Source organism: Cornus florida, unplaced genomic scaffold (assembly GCF_030987335.1).
Source record: "Cornus florida cultivar Cherokee Brave unplaced genomic scaffold, ASM3098733v1 CherokeeBrave_3.0.0_Hap2_Chr09, whole genome shotgun sequence".
Taxonomy (NCBI): domain Eukaryota; kingdom Viridiplantae; phylum Streptophyta; class Magnoliopsida; order Cornales; family Cornaceae; genus Cornus; species Cornus florida.
The window spans coordinates 3,590,178-3,608,854 of record NW_026775579.1 but is presented as its reverse complement, the minus strand read 5'-3'; positions in this window follow the sequence as shown (position 1 = coordinate 3,608,854).

Sequence of the window (18,677 nt, the reverse complement as noted above, 5' to 3'; positions counted from 1 at the left end):
GAATCTGCAGTCCTATGAAATTGATGTATGATGCCCACCAAATCTCAAAGCTTGGATTAGTATGTGGTTCCTCAAGAAAGGGCTTATACTGAAATTCTTAAAGGCGCTGAGTAAATCGATTGGTTACATCCTGAATTTGTTCACTGTTTGAGAGCTCGACCCGTTGATGATAATTCTTGCTATAAGAAAAATGGGGTGGCACTGGGATAGTTGGGTCAATCTAAATTGTCGTGCTAGTTGAGCCGGGTTGTAGAATTCTACCCCAGTTCAACTCTTGGGAAGATGGGGAGCAACGGTGTTACAAGGAATATCCCTAGTAATTAAGAAATGGCCCCAAGATTGGTTGTGAAGTTCAATTTGTTCTGCTGAAGACTCGGCAGTAGGAGGAAACAACCACGATACAGATAGCCGACAGTTGGAGAAAGGAAAAAATTGGGATTGAGTCCTGATTTTACACTGGTGATAGAAAAACTAGAAACAGTCATTAAAGGAGTGATTTTTGGGCTTTACTTTGGCATACCCAAATGACAGTAAAGGATCATTCGTAGCAAGCCGAATGGGGGGAGCTAGTTCAGGGAAGTATGCATGCAGCCAGAATTGATAAAGCCAAAGGGGACCTCCGGATCTGGAAAAATTGGAAGTAATGAGGTCAGATAAACCTCTATACAATGAAGCTAAAAGGAATGGAGCTAAGGCCATGGGCTTTCCTTTGGATAGTGCAATAGCCAATTGAGTAAGATCTTTAGTGATTTGGATAGTGGGGGCACACAATAAATATATACACAGCCACAACAGCGAAAAAACCTATATGTTCTTATTCATCTACTTCAGTCCCATCTTCCCCTAACATTTCTTTTAAAAAAGGGCCATGTGACTGCACGTAGGGTTTAGACCCTTTTTATTCTTGAAAATAAAAGGAAGTTTCTTTATCTTGGAGGAGATAATTGATTTCAATCTCCTCCCGGTTTCAAACCCGTCAGAAAACAAACATCCCTTAATGTAGGGGCCATCATACCACAGTACAAGTGTAGTGAATTGGTTATGGGTGACCAGAAGTGTAAAGAAGCGAAAAACAACGCTCGATCAAAGGAAAAAAGAATCTTAGTGAGTTGGATGAGGTCAAAGATACCCATCTTTTTCCACTGCCCTCCTTTCGCTGCTGATACACGATCCACCCAGTCGTTCCATTGGAGCATTGGTGATGCCAATTTCTGATGGAGAGAGTTGGTCTATCCCCTTCCGTTATCAAATAGAGAGGTTTTGAGAAAGGAAGGTGTTGCTCGGCCTGTGGATAAATCAGAGACAATGAAGGAGGGAATCAATTAAGAAACGTTGGCCAAGTCCCTTAGCGTTTTCTGTGATGTCGATTAACATGGTGGTATCCAGTTCATTTTGATCTGGGGTTTTGATCGCTGATTTTGTAATTTGTGTATGTGATGTTGCTTCTGGAAAAGGGGTTTCCAAATTCAAATCACTTTGTTTCGGTTATTTTGAAGTCATGGTTGAAGAACGGACAGATGAAGTTGCAGAAGATTTTTTAAGAATGAAAGACTTTGACAGAAGAAAGTTTGTTGATATGAAATAAAGAGTTTTGTTTTGTGAATGAAGAAAAGATGTGAAGCACTAGGACACAAAGGGTTAGATGCAGAATTAATGGTTGAAAGGATAGATTAGTAGAATCGGCATTTTTTAGAAATCACAACCATTATGATACTTAGGAGATTATATGGTGTATGTGTAATGACCCTATCATTTTCCTCCCTTTCTTTTTTTGGTGATTTCTTTTTTTGTCCTTTTCCCTATTTCATTTCTTTCCCGTTTATCATTTTCCTTTGCATAACCTCACTTTTTGTGCTCGGATATGAGTCCGGCTTTGCATGCACCCATAATATTTGGTTTCCATGATATTTGTATTTTTACTTTTGTAGAAAATACATTCTTGTTGTTTACTTTTTGTAAAGGGTATGGATGCATATCTTTTTGTAATTATTTTTTATTTTGGGGTTTTAGTGTAATTATGCAAAGTAATTATTTTTCGTCTTAGGGACCATCTTGCAATTTAATTTGGAAGATATTTTGGAAAAGGACCTTTTTGCAATTTTTGACAAAAAGTGACAAGTGTCACATTCTCATGGAGCCACTTGTTGGCATTGTGGTGGAAAGACTTTCCAGAGGAACTGACAGAGTTACCTCCTTTAAGGGAAGTTGTTTTTGCCATTAATGTCATTCCCAGTACAGCACCCATCTCTATGGCACCGTACCGTATGGCACCGATAGAGCTTGATGAGCTGAAAGGTCAGTTGGATGATTTGAAAGCTAAGGGCTTTTTTCGTCCTAGTGTTTCACCATAGGGAGCACTGGTTCTTTTCACGAAGAAAAAGGATGGATCTTTAAGACTTTGTATCGATTATCACAAGTCGAATCATGCTATGATCAAGAACAGGTATCCCTTGCCTAGGATTTATGACTTATTTGATCAATTAAAAGGACCGACATGCTTTTCGAAGATTGATTTGAGATCGGGTTACTATCAGTTGAGGGTTAAGGATGAGGATATATCCAAGACCGCTTTTCGCACACGGTATGGCCATTATGAGTTTCTGGTAATGCCATTTGGTTTGACCAATGCTCCAGCAACTTTTATGGATTTGATGAACCATGTATTCAGTGACTATCTTGATAGATTTGTGGTGGTGTTCATTGATGACATCCTTGAATACTCAGCTTCGCTAGAGGAGCATGAGTATCATTTGAGGATAGTTTTGCAAATCCTTAAGGATAACTGATTGTATGCCAAGTTCGAGAAATGCAAATTTTGGCTATTGGAGGTGAAGTTCCTTTGACATGTTGTGTTAAGGGGCAGTGTTGCAGTGGATCCATTGATGATTGAGACTATGATGGATTGGGAACATCCGAAGACAGTGTTTGAGATTCAGAGCTTTCTTGGCCTAACCAGCTACTACAGGAGATTTGTTCGGGATTTCTTTCGTCTAGCGGCACCTATGACTCGACTTACTCACAAGGTAGTCAAGTTCATATAGAATGAGGCTTGTGATTCTGCTTTTCAAAAGTTGAAGGTCAAATTGACATCAGCTTCAGTCTTGATCATACCTGAATGTGGTTTGGGTTACGGGGTCTATCGTGATGCTTCGCGAGAAGATTTAGGGTGTGTTTTGATGTAAACTGAATGGGTGGTAGCTTATGGGACTCGACAGTTGAAGACTCACGAGTTGAACTATCGACACATGATTTGGAATTGGCAGCAGTTATCTTTGCCCTGAAGAGGTGGAGACATTATTTGTACGGGGAGGAGTTTGAGGTTTTCTCCGATCATAAGAGTCTCAAATATCTCTTCTCTCACAAGGATTTGAATTTGAGATAGCGCAGGTAGGTTGAGTTCATGGAGGACTACAACCTTGAGTTGCAGTATCATCCGGGAAAGGCCATTGTGGTGGCCGATGCATTGAGTAGGAAGTCACAGGGTACTCTTGCTAGCATTTCCGTTCACAGATGGAAGATGTTAGAAGAGCTTGCAGATCTTGGTTTACAGTTGTATGGGATGTTTCATCGGCTATTTTGTTTAGCCTTGCGGCTCAACCGACTCTTGTTAGCATAGTTATTAAGGCATAGCAGGAGGATAGGGAGATGAAGGCCATCCATGTTCGGATTTCAGGCAGTGAGAATGTAGAGGGTTGGACCTTATATTCAGACGGTGGTCTCTGGTACAAGGGGATGATGTTTGTTCCTTCATCTTGTCGTGAAGACGTTCTTCGGGATTTTCACCACTCTCGGCTAGCAGTTCATCCTGGTGGTACGAAGATGTATCACAATCTACGACAACAATTTTGGTGGCAGGGCATGAGTCGGGATGTTTTTAGATAATTCATTTAATAAATCTACAAAGTCAAAGGTTTTGGGTGTTGTCTTTGCTGTTACCATTTACAAAATCTGGTCAAGTAGAAATTTATCTCTCCACAGCGGCACTAAAGATTCTGCTATTTATGCTATCAGGACTATCATTTGGGATGTGCTTGCCTATCTTGATTTTAGGTTTGAAGATTTGTTACTCATTTTTAGTACTTGATGTTGAGTTTCTCTGATTTATTTCTTTATTGCATCTACTGGAAATGGGCTTTTTCTAGGCCTGCTTTGTAATAGGGGGAATGCCTCATTATGAATTGTAATTCTTTTTCTTTTCTTTTTCTATACAAAACACCATTCAGGAAAAAAAAAAAACGGGATGTTTCACAGTTTGTGGCTCGATGCCTTACTTGTCAACAAGTGAAAGCAGAGCATCAGCGACCAGCAGGTTTGTTACAACCACTACCAGTGGCAAAGTGGAAGTGGGAGCATATCACTATGGATTTCGTGAAAGGATTTTCGAGATCCAAGGCAGGGAATGATGCCATTTGGGTCATTGTTGACAGATTGACTAAGACGGCTCACTTTTTGCCTATGGCAGTGACAGATGATGCAGAGAGACTTAGTGGATTGTATGTGGGGCAGATTGTTAGGCTTCACGGGGTTCCGGTATCCATTGTTTCGGATAGGGATCCTAGATTCACGTCTCACTTTTGGCAAAGTTTTTAGGAGGCTCTTGACACAGGGCTTCATTTCAGCACAGCATTCCATCCTCAGACTGATGGTCAATCAGAGCGTACCATTCAAATATTAGAGGATATGCTACGGGCTTACATCTTGGATTTTGGGGGTAGTTAGGAAGACTACTTGCCCTTGGTTGAGTTTGCCTACAACAACAGTTACCAGACCAGTATTGGCATGGCACCTTTTAAGGCGTTGTATGGCAAACCATGCAGATCTCCAGTTTGTTGGACTGAGGTAGGTGATGCAATCGCCTTGGGTCCTAACATTGTCATTGAAATGACAGAAAAGATTAAGTTGATTCGACAGTAGTTGGCTACAGCTCAGAGTAGACAGAAGAGTTATGCTGACAGGAGGAGAAGATCCTTATCTTTTGAGGCAAGGGACCACGTCTTTCTCAAGATTTCTCCATGGAAGGGACTTCTGAGATTTCGACAGACGGACAAGTTGTCTCCTAGGTTCATTGGACCATTCCAAATTTTGGAACGCGTCAGTGAAGTTGCTTATCTTTTGGCATTGCCACCAGACCTAGATAGGGTTCATGACGTCTTTTATGTCTCTATGTTGAGAAAGCACAAGCCAGATCCATCGCACATTTTATGGTGGACAGATGTTGTTGTTGATGAGGACGTGACCTACGAAGAGGGTCCAGTCCAGATTCTTAATTCACGGGAGCAGGTCTTGCGGACCAAAACCATTCCATTGGTTAAGATCTTGTGGAGACATCACGATGTTGAGGAGGTTACCTGGGAGCTTGAACAGGAGGTCCGCTCTCGGTATCCTACTTTGTTCTCTCTTTCAGGTATGATTTGATTTCGAGGACGAAATCCTTTTAAGGAGGGTAGGTTGTAATAACCCTGTCATTTTTCTTCCTTTCTTTTTTCGATGATTTCTTTTTTCGTCATTTTCCTTATTTCATTTTTTTCCCATTTATCATTTTCCTTTACATAACCTCAATTTTTGTGCTCGGATTTGAGTCCGACTTTGTATGCATCCATAATATTTGGTTTCCATGATATTTGTATTTTTACTTTTGTAGAAAATACATTCTTGTTACTTACTTTTTGTAAAAGGCATGGATGCATATCTTTTTGTAATTATTTTTGATTTTAGGATTTTAGTGTAATTATACAAAGTAATTATTTTTCGTCTTAGGGACCATCTTACAATTTAATTTGGAAGATATTTTGGAAAAGGATGTTTTTGCAATTTTTGAAAGAAGTGACAAGTGTCATATTCTCATGGAGCCATTGGCATTGTGTTGGAAAGACTTGGATGCATCATCTTGTGACATTTGGAGGGTGGAGATTCACCAACATGTTCGCCTAGGATTGGTGCACTTATTGGCTTAGATGGTTGACAAGTGTGGGCTTAAGATTAAGCCTAGGAAGGAGCCTTGGATTTGTGACAAGTATAGGCTCACAAATTAGTCTTGCATTATGTGTGTGTTAGAGGTAGTGTAAGAACATATAGTGAGTGGAGGATTTCTAGACCTTCCACTCACCATTTTCACTTTACCTTTCTCATTTCCTTTGTTCTTCAAAACCCTAACCTAGCCACCATTGATGGAAAACTTGGTTTAGAGCTTCTTGTTTCATTTTAACCTCCTTCCACTCACCTTAGATCATGAACCTTAGAAGATAAAAGTTTCCTCTTACTCTCTTCTTCAAAACCTTAGAATTGTTTCCATTTTTTAGCTTGGTTGCCTTGGATTATAGAGATTCAATTCTCTATTGAGGTAGAGGTGGTAGTATGTTTATATTTTGAGTGTTTTAAGTCCTTTGGGGTTTAATATATATTGTATACATGCTTTTAATGTGATAGTCTTGCATATTATAGGAAACCCTCACTTTTTGACTCAGGGTTTATTGATTTAAGCATGTATTATATGTATTTACCTTGTGTAGAAGGATTATATGATTTAGTAGTATGCTAAATTCTAGTATTTTCACATGTGGTAGTAATATAGAACTCTTGTAGAATTATTAATGTTATATGAAATTCATATTGATTTGAATTGTTAAATTTATGGTGGTGGTACTTCTATATTATTGTTGAAGCACGAATTAAATTGATAAGTTGGTGATATTGTATTGTACATTATATCATATTAAGAACTTATCATTTATTATGCCATTCTAGACTTGGAACCCTAAGACATGGTTTGTGTGGTTTCAAAATACTTGTGCATGGAAGGTGATATATATGCCTTAATATTGTGTATAAGTGTTAAACTTGATATATTTTGGATTCTCTTGGGACATTGTTACAAATGACATGGCTAGAGTTTGGCTCTAATGCGGGAGGTATGAGTTCTCCCCATTTATAGTGCGCGCTAAGGTGGTATTTCCAGCGGGTTAATGCCCGGAATAACCGTTTAGGTCTTGGCTTTATCCAAGGCATGATGTCCAAGTATTCCACTATTTGATTTCGCATTAAATTCCAAGTTGACAACCAATGTTTAATTGTGACTTGTAATTTTGGTTAATGGCGATTTGATGTTGTTAAGTACATTGATGTTGTTATTGCATTGTTATAGAATCATTTAAGTTAGTTTAAGATGATGCCTTAGAACACCTTGAACATAGACGTTAAGTGGAATGCTCCCTTGTATTCGTCTATATTGATCTTGCAATGACATTGAAACTTTAAGGTATACGCATATGATTCTTCCTATGAGTAACTTGATTACTCACCCTAGTTGTGTGGGTTATTTTGCAGGTAAGGAAACAATATTCTCGGATGCTCATCATCCTTAGAGGCTTATGAGCAATTTGGAAAAAAAATTTGCTTATGGACATGCACTTGTTTAGCATGCTTACTTTTGGATGTTATATTATGTATACCATAGATGTATGGTATTTTGTAAGCTAAGATGGCTTCTTTAATATGTAATGTGTATCTAAGTATACTTTTAGAGATTATTTAGTATATATAATATGAGGCCAAGGGCCATTAAACTTCAAGTTATATGTATGCTTTTAAAATACAAGTTTTGCCTTTATAGCCTAATTGTGGAAATGGAAGTTTGAAAGGTTAATTTTTGTAAATTGATTGAAATGAGGCTGTAGGCCATCGTAGCGCGTCTAAAACATCATTTTACGTTTACAAGCATGCTTATATTTCATAAAACTCTTAAATTGCAACTTTTGAACCATATATGGAATGATTTATGGATTTTATACCAAAATTCACGCATGGGAGTAAGTTTCAAGTTCTCCTTGTTTTGGCATGTTGTTTTTACTTAAATAAAGTTAGAAAATGTTTTCAAACTCATTTTGGACCAATTGGAATGCATACATGCATCAAGGTTGGATTGAGGTTAGCTTTTCATTTTCTGCAGCAGTTTTTAAATTGCAGCAGTAGAGGCGTCGGTCGGCTGATAAAGTCCATCGGTTGGCTGACACATACTCGAGGAGCATTCCAGTAGCCATTTTAGGAAATTCATCGTTTCGGCTGGCTGATGATTGGGGTTCAACCGACCGACGGTTGAGTTTTGGCCGGCTGATGGTTGCATTTCAGTCGACCGATCCTCCCTCGAACCAAATTCCTTATCTTTTCCTTGGACAGCCTTATTGCATCGACTTCATAGGATCATAACTCTTTCATTCCTAATCCGATTTGGGTCATTCTCGAGTCTAAATTCAAGAGCTTGAAGTTGGCTTTCCAATGGAACCACACCTCAAAACTCCACTTATAGTGAGAGTTATTTCAGTTCCAGTAAGATAGGTTCGTGGTATCTCTTAAACGGAGAATGCCACTTTGTTTTATTTTATATCTTTTCTTCTGGACTCTGAATCAGGTGATTTTTGAGCCCAACTTTATTCATTTTTTATTGTCTTTCCAATGGTATGCGAGGTGGCATCCATTTTGAAATGACCATTTTACCCTTGGTTTATTTCTTTCCGGTTTTGACATTCATGCCTCATTTGCTTGGCTTATTTGAGTTCCATGGCTTCATGGGGATTCATCTTGGTGCCTTAAGGATGACGTACATCTCTCGAGGTCACTTTCTATATTTTGCTTCCTCATTTCGGGTCCATTATCGGATCATCTGTTGGTCATCACTGACGCACTGGGTTTATAAAACTTGGGCCGTCACAATATGCGTGTTTTCAATATAATGGGTGTTATTTGAATTTTAGAAGCCGAAGGGTTAAAACAGCTACCAAAATTGGGGGGTATTATTGACACCCATTGTGGTAATTGAGTTTGGGCTCCAAGTGGGCTTGATAAACAATGACATAGTAGCATGGCCAAGAATATAAAGCCTGATGAACAATGTTGTGTTAGAAGTTTGGGCTGTAAATGATGTTTAGTTCATGGATTTGTATGTGGAGAAGAAACAGTGACTTGGCTATAACAATTAAGTTGGGCTACAGAGAAGAAGCAAAGGCATGGCAAATTTCACACAAAGGCGATACTGATTGGATTGGACAAGGGCAGCACATATCAGATAGACTAGTTTTTTGAACTTTAAATATGACAGATAAGGATTATATGTAGTATTTATCCTTTATTTATATTTAGTTAAGAATTAGTATTTAGTTAGGATTAGTTCAATTTAAATAATTTTTCAGTTGTATTATAGAGTTACAATAAAATTGGAATACTTGTATTTAGGAAGTTGTTTTATAGTTTATTCTATAAATAAATAAAGGGGCATGCTGAAAGAGAGGTCCAGCACCCTCAGAATCCTTTAATTTATTTATTTACTTTCTCAAGCCTTTCCTATAACAGCATCCTTGCTATTTCTTCTCTATCTCTATCTATCTCTCTCAATATCTCGATCTCTCTCTCTCGATCTTTCTCTCCCTATTTCTTTCTATATCTATTCCTTTCCCTTTCTATTCTCTTAACGTTTACTATAAATTATTTACTGTAAAGTCCTTTTAACTAAGGTAATACTGAACTCAAAAAAGGAGTTTTACTATTCTCTTCATCCTCACATCGTCTGAAAATCAACCTTCTCAAAGAGACTTACGTTGATAACTCACACTCGAAACACACAATTGGTTCTGGCACGCCCACAACAGGTCAACTTAAGATCGGCTCTAGTCGGCCGATTTTAGCGTCAACAGAAGTAAACTTGAACTCACAGAGTAAGTCTCAAATCCACAGACTAAGGCTCGAACCCACGAACTAAGGCTTGAACCCACAAGAAGAGAAGAATTCAGAAATGAGAAGAAATATTCTGAAATGGTGTACTTTACAAATGATACCAAGGGGTGTTTATGTAGGCAACAAGATGTCTTTCCAAAAGGGTGCAACTATGGGTTCATAATGGTTCAGAAAAAGCTAAAAGGTGGTTTGATTTAAATTCAAATTCAAGCGTGCAACCCTTTAACACACTGATTCAGACCATTCACACCCTTTTAGATACAAACCAATTTTAAATATAAGCCTAGCCAAAATTAAAGGCCCAATTTCGTTAACCACATTTTACAATCAAGCTCGAACCAGACCAAGTCAGGCGCGCGCATGGGTGGTAAACGGTTTGGACCCAAGCTTGCCTAGGTCCTCCCCTTCTTAAAAACTTGGGTACCCTTGGGCCTAAACCCAAATCCCAAACTTAGCTTATTTAAACTCCAATTGGTTTTATCATTTTTTCCATGTGGGACAAGCATTTCCCACATTTTGCAAACCCATTTAGGTTTATCAAACGCTTCACTTTAGAGCTAATTCTCATTCACCCGGAAACGGGTTTGAGAAACTAAATATACCACGTTCAGGAACGCGTTCGTCTATAGATCCGCAAAAAATTCTTAGCGGAATCTATTCCAAATTTCATCCAAAATTTCTGTTTTGTATGTCTCGTTTCCAACAACCCAGCCGTCAACATCAAGGTCCATTCACGTGCTCAAGTACATGTCAGTACCTACCTTTGACTTGCTACTTAATTTAAGTTATTAGTCAATACCCATTAAGAAATGGGTTTGCATACTATATGATGTATAAAGTAAATATATATATATATATATATATAGTCCCGTTCAATTGCTCCTTGATATGTAGAGAGTAATATATGCGACTTCTATTTTAGTCATTGGAATTGAAAACAACTATATTATTTATTTCTGGTTTTTTAAGACTCCAAAACCACTCAATTTGAGTGTTTTAAATAAAACAAAAAACCTTATAATAACATTTTTTTTCTCGTGTTTTCTTCTGTACAACATTTATAAATTTTAAAAAAAAATGTCATTCATCATTCAGTTAAGGTGGCCTATACGTTTCATCAAAATTTTAATAAAATCCTAAAATGACACTGTTGTATTTTTTCGTAGTTCAAAACTTTGTTACTTAATTATAAAGTAACAAGTTGTAATCAATTTTTTTTTTCTTAGGAGGACTATTCTCTCTCCAAAATATTAATGTTTATAGAAAGACTCTACCCAATAGAACAAGAAGTGAGACTTAGCAAAAAAAAAAAAAATTATCCTTTCAATTTCGTTAAGAAGGACTTAGTAACTATGAGTAGATAGAAAAGAGTTAGGAAAAAAAAATTGTAAGTTTTCTAACAAAAATTTTGTACGAAGAGATTTTTTTTTCCTTTGTTTTTCCATAATAAAAGGACTTCACTAATCTAACTGTTCTGTATCCATACAATTTTAGTGGAAATATTTATTTATTTTTTTCATTATTAATACTCCTTAGTGGAAGTATTTATTTATTTATTTTAGGGATAATTTCACTTACATCCCCTGAGGTTAGGCGTAATTACAGGCGGTACCCCTTATGTTTCAAAAATTACACCGTCCTCCCTCAAGGTTAGCTCCGGCGTAACACTTTGCCCCTTCCGTTGAAAGTCAATGCCGGTCAATTATAGTTTTTGATGACATCAGCTATTTTTAAACTTGAAATACCATGTTTGCCATTAGTGTAGTTTCAAGACATTTCTATCCTTACTTTTATTTTAAAATAACCTATATACCTCCAATAAAATGACAGGCCAGTATCTTTTCTATGCTCTGCATCTCTTCTTTGCCCTTTCAACGGCTGCCCACAACACTGCTTCCTCACTCTCCCTCTTTGCACTCATCTTTCTCTACAGAATACTACATATATACTTTCTCTCTCTAAACATTCTCTCTTAAAATTTCTCTATATAAGAACCGAATAACTGTAAAATGAATCAAGACCCATTTCTTAAGGATTAACTGAATTATAACCCATCCAAATCCTTCCATTAGTTTGATGATTGAGTTTTATTTCTCAATCTATTGATTATGTTTCGGTTAATTGTTCTTCTTCATTTTTGGTTTGAACTCTCTATTTCTGGTTCAAACTATTTCTCTCTCTAGAATTCTATCACTTTCTCTTTCTAAAATTATATTACTCTATTGGAATTTGTTGTTGTTGTTCATCTCCATGAGCTTTCAATTCCAAATGCTATGTTAGCTATATTTTTTCTCTCCCTGTAAATCTATAGCAATGAAGACAAATACACAATTCCACTGATCAAATCAGTGGATTCACTTCTAAGATAACTAATTGCATGCTCTGCAAATTTATATTTATATTTACAACACTAAAAACAAATCCTAAAAATACACAAGGGGAGAGAGTCAAGAGAAAGAGGCGATTGTGGAAGAACATAAGAGTTCCTCTCTCGGATTCCAGCCACCGGAGAACAGATTGTGCCAACTGTTGAATTGGACAGAGCAAAGTACACTCACTAGTATGAAAGCACCCACAAACCACAAAAAGTCTAAACAAACCCTCCACACAATTTTCGTCTGTTCTAAATCAAAAATCAATCTTTTAGAAGCCCCCAAAAAAACCCCTTTAAATTCCTTTCAAAAAGCCAGTCATGGTTTGAACAGAATTCCATTCCCCAGATGGGCTCAACTCCAGCTGCTGCCAAACCCCTCTCTCTCCTCTTTCTCTCTCTAACTTTCTTCACCATCCTTGTGCCCTCCTCAGATTACACAAAATTGACTAAAACAACTGTTCAAATCTAGTGTAAATGAAATAAAATATCAGAGGGTGTTTTAGTCATTTAACATGGTCAATGACCGGAATAAAATGCTGATCAGTTTGAAGGGAGGTCAGTGTAATTTTTGAAACGTAAGGGGTACCGCCAGTAATTACGCCTAGCCTAACCTAAAGGGAAGTAAGTAAAATTATCCCTTTATTTTATTATTAATACTCCTTATTATAAGGTATTTTATTTTATTTAAAACACTCAAATTAAGTAGTTTTGGAGTCTTAAAAAACTAGAAACAAATAATATAGTTATTTTCAATTTAAGTCATATGATGAAATCTAGTTATTGAAATAGAAGTTGCGTATATTGCTCCCTCTACACCATGTAGCAACTGAATATATATATATATATATATATATATATATATATATATATTTGCATAAGTATATATCTACAAGCGACCCAGGAGAACACGGGAGAACAGCTTGGACCGAACCATATGGAAATAACAGTTGTCGGCGTTGTTGTTTCCATGGCGGTGGTACTCTGTTCTTGCATGGTTCTTGAAGTTGCCCAGCAACTCTTTAGACAAATAAAGACAGACCCAAAATCAAAACAGCTCCGGCGTTCGCGATCCTCGGATTCATATACAGCGGCGAGTCTATCTACGGCAATAGGATCAACGGTGATAACTTCACTGAAAAGTTAACGAGTGCCAACACACTCTTCATGGCCGACGCTTGTGCTTTGCAATATGAAGACTACGGTTGTTTGTGATATCAAACCCATCACCGGAGTGGCCCGTGCAGTTCACCCAGTTCGCAGAACTCGCCTACGTCAATACCTTTGAAGCTCATCGGAACCACATAGTAGCTTGCCGGAGCTAATGGAAACTTGCTGGGTTTTTGTTGGCCAAGAGTGCGTCTGGAGTTTCTGAGCTCATTGGTGAAGCTTCCCTGGTTGAGGAAAGGATGAAGCTCGGCTGTTTTTTATCTTCACCAAAAACATGCATAAGGTCGGCCATGCCTGAAAATTTCAAAAGCCTCGATTTTGGAAATAGATAATAAGAATTCTCAGTCCAAACATGTATGTGTATATGTATACTGTGCATGCCCAAACGCCACAGAATTGCTAGCTTAGAACGTAGAGAGTAGTGGTTGGGCCTAAAAATAGAGTCACTCTTTTTTCCATCAAAAGTTTGCCAAATACACTTTTTGGTTGAATCATCAACCCATTAATCAACAATTCAACAATCTCACAAGCCATCTTCTTTCATGGCTAATAGTTAAATAATGCAAACGATGCACAACTGGGTGTGATGTGAAAACTTTAACATGATACCATGGTGTGATATGGCTGAAGTACAAGTAGGTTGGTGCAGGCTAGAAGTGTACTGTGCATGCAAACCTCAACCAAGTGTTTAGAACTTGGTACAAGTCACTTAATGAAGGCAAAAAATTGGTACAAGTAGCTTGTTGCAGGTTAGAAGTTTCAACATGGCCAAGGTACAAGTGGCCATTGCAGATGAGAAATAGGTACAAGCCACTTAATGCAGGCAAGAAACTGGTACAAGTAACTTGTTGCAAGTTAGAAGTTTCAACATGGCCAAGGTAAAAGTGGCCATTGCAGATTAGAAATAAGTACAAGTCACTTATTGCATATTAAAGACTTCAAGTCTAAATAAATATTCGCTTGTGTCTGGGAGGCCACCAAATGATGAGTTGGTTAGAAATTGAACATACATACCAAGGCTAAAAATTGGCCTAGCATGAGATACAATAGGCTTAACATAGAAACTGGCCTAAATAAATACAACTCTACAAGAATTCGGCATGAGCCCATTTTCATAGAGTTGGGGGGTAGTTGTTAACACCTAAAATATAATCCGAAGCAATCATGTCACGTGGTCAAAATCCCGAGGTCTGAACTCTAGGTCAGCCCGTGATCATCAGGGCGAAAGATTAATTTCTAATCATGGTGATCAGAACTATGGCCATGATTAGGAGTCTCGAGCATTATCTCTCAGAGTCACTATGGTCATGATCCAAAGTCTCAGCCAAGACTCTCAGTCACTATGGTCACTATGGTCATGATCCAAAGTCTCAACCAAGACTCTCAGTCAGTATGGTCATGATTAGGAGTCTCGACTATTATCTCTCAAAGTCAATATGGTCATGATCAGAAGTCTCAACCATTATTTCTCAGAGTCACTATGGTCATGATCTAAAGTCTCGACCATTATCTCCCAAAGTCACTATGGTCATAATCTAAAGTCTCCACCATTATCTCCCAAAGTCACTATGGTCATAATCAGGATTCTCGACCATTACTCTCAGTCTCTATGATCATGACCAAGACTCATAGCCAACTATGGTCATGATCAAGAGTCTCGAGCATTTACCTCCCAATCATTATGACCTATAAGTATCTCGACCAACCAGGGTCGAGAGTCTCTGCCAATGATCGAGAGTACGCCTAATTGATGGACAAACTAAAATTAAGATGGATCTAATATCTCTTCAGGTCATAGTCACTTGAAGAATATTTGGTGTAATTCAAATGAAGACCGGTTATGAATCCCAATGTTTCAAGAACCCAACAAGTCAGCTCTAGAAACTTAAAGAAAGCTCGAAATAGAAAAGGACAAGTTAACCATGTCAGAGGTCTAGAGATTCAGAACTACAGATCAAAAGTTCTCACCTACATCTAATGAAGATAGTCAGATTGTCAGGAATTAAATGATTCCAAACCAGTGTACAGATCAAGCCAAGTATGACTGGTGCAGAGAGCTGAGAATGGCCTAAAAACCAAAATTATCAAGTATGAAAGAAGATGTATCATTTAGTCAAAAATACTATGCCAAACACATTTATATCTATCCATGGAGAGATATACAAGTTAGTCAACCTGACCAGCTCAGCAAGATGGTTAGGAGAAGTCGTTTTCAGCTTGTAACCAATTAATTTCTAGAAAAACGGATTGAAAGGGACAACACCAAGTTAAAACCTCTATAAATACCCACTCAAGTCTCACAAGGAGAGGGTCCAACACCATTTCTAAAGTTCAAATATTTAGCATTCATATCACTTAGAACTTAATTTTTATTTGCTCAAGTTTAGTTTATCACTATAAGTTTAGTACTTAGTTCATCTTTCAGCACTCAATACTTTAGTTTCCATTTCAATCAAGAGTTTGTAATTCATTCATCATTGTAATCAGTCAAATTCAATGAAGAAAGGTTTGCAGATTTAGGTATATTTATTGCTCAATTAATTTACTTCTGCTTAATATCTATCTTGAATGTTTAAAGTCCTTTCTTAAAGGTAATAGCAACCTTAAGGAGAAGGTCATTCCTACTCTCCAACTTTCGCTTGAATCACATTAGGTCGATAACCCGACCCGATTGGAATAGTTTGGCAAGAAATATTCGAGTCCATCAAGACTCGCCCGCATTTTAGGTCACCATTCATTGGCCAGAGACCTCAGACCACTTTGTGAGCCAAATAAATACCAACTGATGTAAGCGGAAGCGATAAATTTGTTCACAAGGAACATTTACTTTGAGTCCACAAAGTAGGTGTTTTGAATCCATAAAACGAAGAGATAATTCAGAGAAATCCAATATATGATTAATAATTAAATGAATACAAGTTAATTTTGCACTTAACAATATACGTATTTATAATAAAAGAAAACTTAACATTAGAAGAAAACTAAAACATAAAGAAAACTAATAGTAAAAGGGAAATAACACAAAAAAAAATAAGCCTAAAAATAAAGTTTCTCCACAAATTCTGGAAAAATAAAATAAGAAACCTAATAAATAAAAAATACTAAATCTAAAATTTGAGAGCAATCAGACTTTGTTTTGGACTCAAATAAAAATCTAGAAATAATCAGCAGGCCTCTTTTAACATAATAAAACGTGATTTTGGAGCTCTAAAAAAAGGTTTTTAGCGAATAACCAAAATGGCCCATAAGCTTGCGTTTTTCTCAATGCGTTGTTTCCACTCAAAAAATACTATTGGTTTGTCAAAAATTGACTTGTTGAACTGTCAAACTGTTCAAAATTATGTCTTACATCAAACACTTCCCTCCATACAATATTTTCGACCAAATAACTATTCCATAACGATTTTAAAAGATAAAAAAATAAATTTATTTGGTATCCTGTTGTGATAAAAGATACCACGAACTTAGTTACGTTCTTTCAATACAAAGACGGCTAAACTTTGTTTCCTACCAAATATGCTATGGCCTATACGTCCTTGACCATGTTTAGGAACCTTACCTATTCTCCACAAATCCAAATAAATAAATAAATAAATAATGATTTGCAATCGTTGTCGACTTCTTGATAAGCAATTTTCAGTTAGGCAATTTGCATGGTATGTTCAATTACGCAAGCTATGAGTAATTGACTTCTAAAGTCACGGTTATCAAATGAAAATCAATTGTTAAGTTTCAAGTAGTCATGCTTAGGATAATAGGTACCTAAACCTTATTCAATCACCGCCAAAAATGCATTTTTTTTTATTAGGAATAAACTAGATACAAATATAATATTTAAGTATTTTTTGAATTTATTTTTTTAATATTTGAACTTTGATTCATATCTCCAATGACCACGAATGGTCAAAGTAGAAAAGACGTATATATCACTCAATTAAAAAGCATGGTGAAAACATCATAAAAATGTTTGAAATAAATTTCATATGCTTCCAAAGCTTTCTTTAATGAACAAAAAATACCTATTTAGATTTTAAATTAATCACTTTGATTTTTAAACGCTGTAACAGGGCACCCCATTAGTCATGGTTAAGCGACAAAAGCGTAATACATTTTACAATTAAAACTATAAAAATAAAAAATAAAAATAAAAATAAAAAGGGTAAATTGAACTCACATTATTTGAGGTTTAGGTCAATACTACTTAGTGGACAGTTAACGCACTTGTTTACATTATGTTCGCGCGTTTTTTGGCTTCATAAGGCCGATGGAGTTTGCGGACGTGCCAGAGTATTTAAATACTCAAAAATGATTGAATACCAAACTATCTCTTTTGGTAGCTAACTTCAGCCGATTGTGCAAGAAAGAGAATAAGAAGAACTCTCGGCTGGATTATTTTTCTGCCTTGATGCAAGGACTTTTTATAATAGTGTTTAAAAGAATAAAAATGCAATTTAAAGTAAAAGAATTTACATGAACTGGCTGAATTTAAATTAACTTTAAAGGAAAACGACTGAATGGAAATAGTCTTTAAAAGAACTGGGCTGAATGAAAATTACATGGAAAATAATGAAATGAGATAAACTGGCTGAATTTAGATGATAGAAATCTAATCAAAGATTGTCATTTAATTCAATTGAATAAAACAAACAATGTGAAATGAAATAGCATAACTAAAGCATTGCAAAAGAAAAGTAAGTTACTGGAACTTAGATTATTTGAATGAAAATTCACATTGGACAAAAGAAATAAAGATTTGATAAAATGACGTCGAGTCAATTGAATATGAAATTCATGTTTTGTGGGTGGTGCTAAACGGTTTGGAAATATTACAAACTTTCCTATTTATAGAATTTTCTCTCAACTTATTTTCCTAACTTTTTGCTAGAAAATCACTCCTGCCTTAATTCAATTCCTTTTTGAAATTAAATTAGGCCAACAAATTATAGCCAAATTTGCTCCTTGCGTAACACGTGTCATCCCTTATCTTTGACTCCCTCTTGCTTAGGTCTTTAGTTATTGGCTCACAATATCCTAGGTCCTTTGTACTTCTCTTGCTAATGCATTATTACCTTATTTGAATAAGTCAACTTCACACTCCTTAAATGTAGCAACTTCTTTGTCAACTTCTCCAAAATTATAGCAGCCCTAAGTGCAATCTATTTTATTTCTTCACATTGTCTCCAAAGTGACCTTCTTTTGGCACCATGTTAAGGACACTTGTCGCTATTTAATTCATCCACGTCATCGCTGAGATGGCTGCCAATTTTTGATGCCAATAAATGTCCCCCAAATTTCAAATGTCTTATCGGCCAACCAAGCCGATAAGGTTTTTGGAATTTTAACTAATCACATGGAAGAAAATGGCAGCCAACGAGTTTCTAAACTTTATTTCTTCCGGATCACCTCTAAGTTG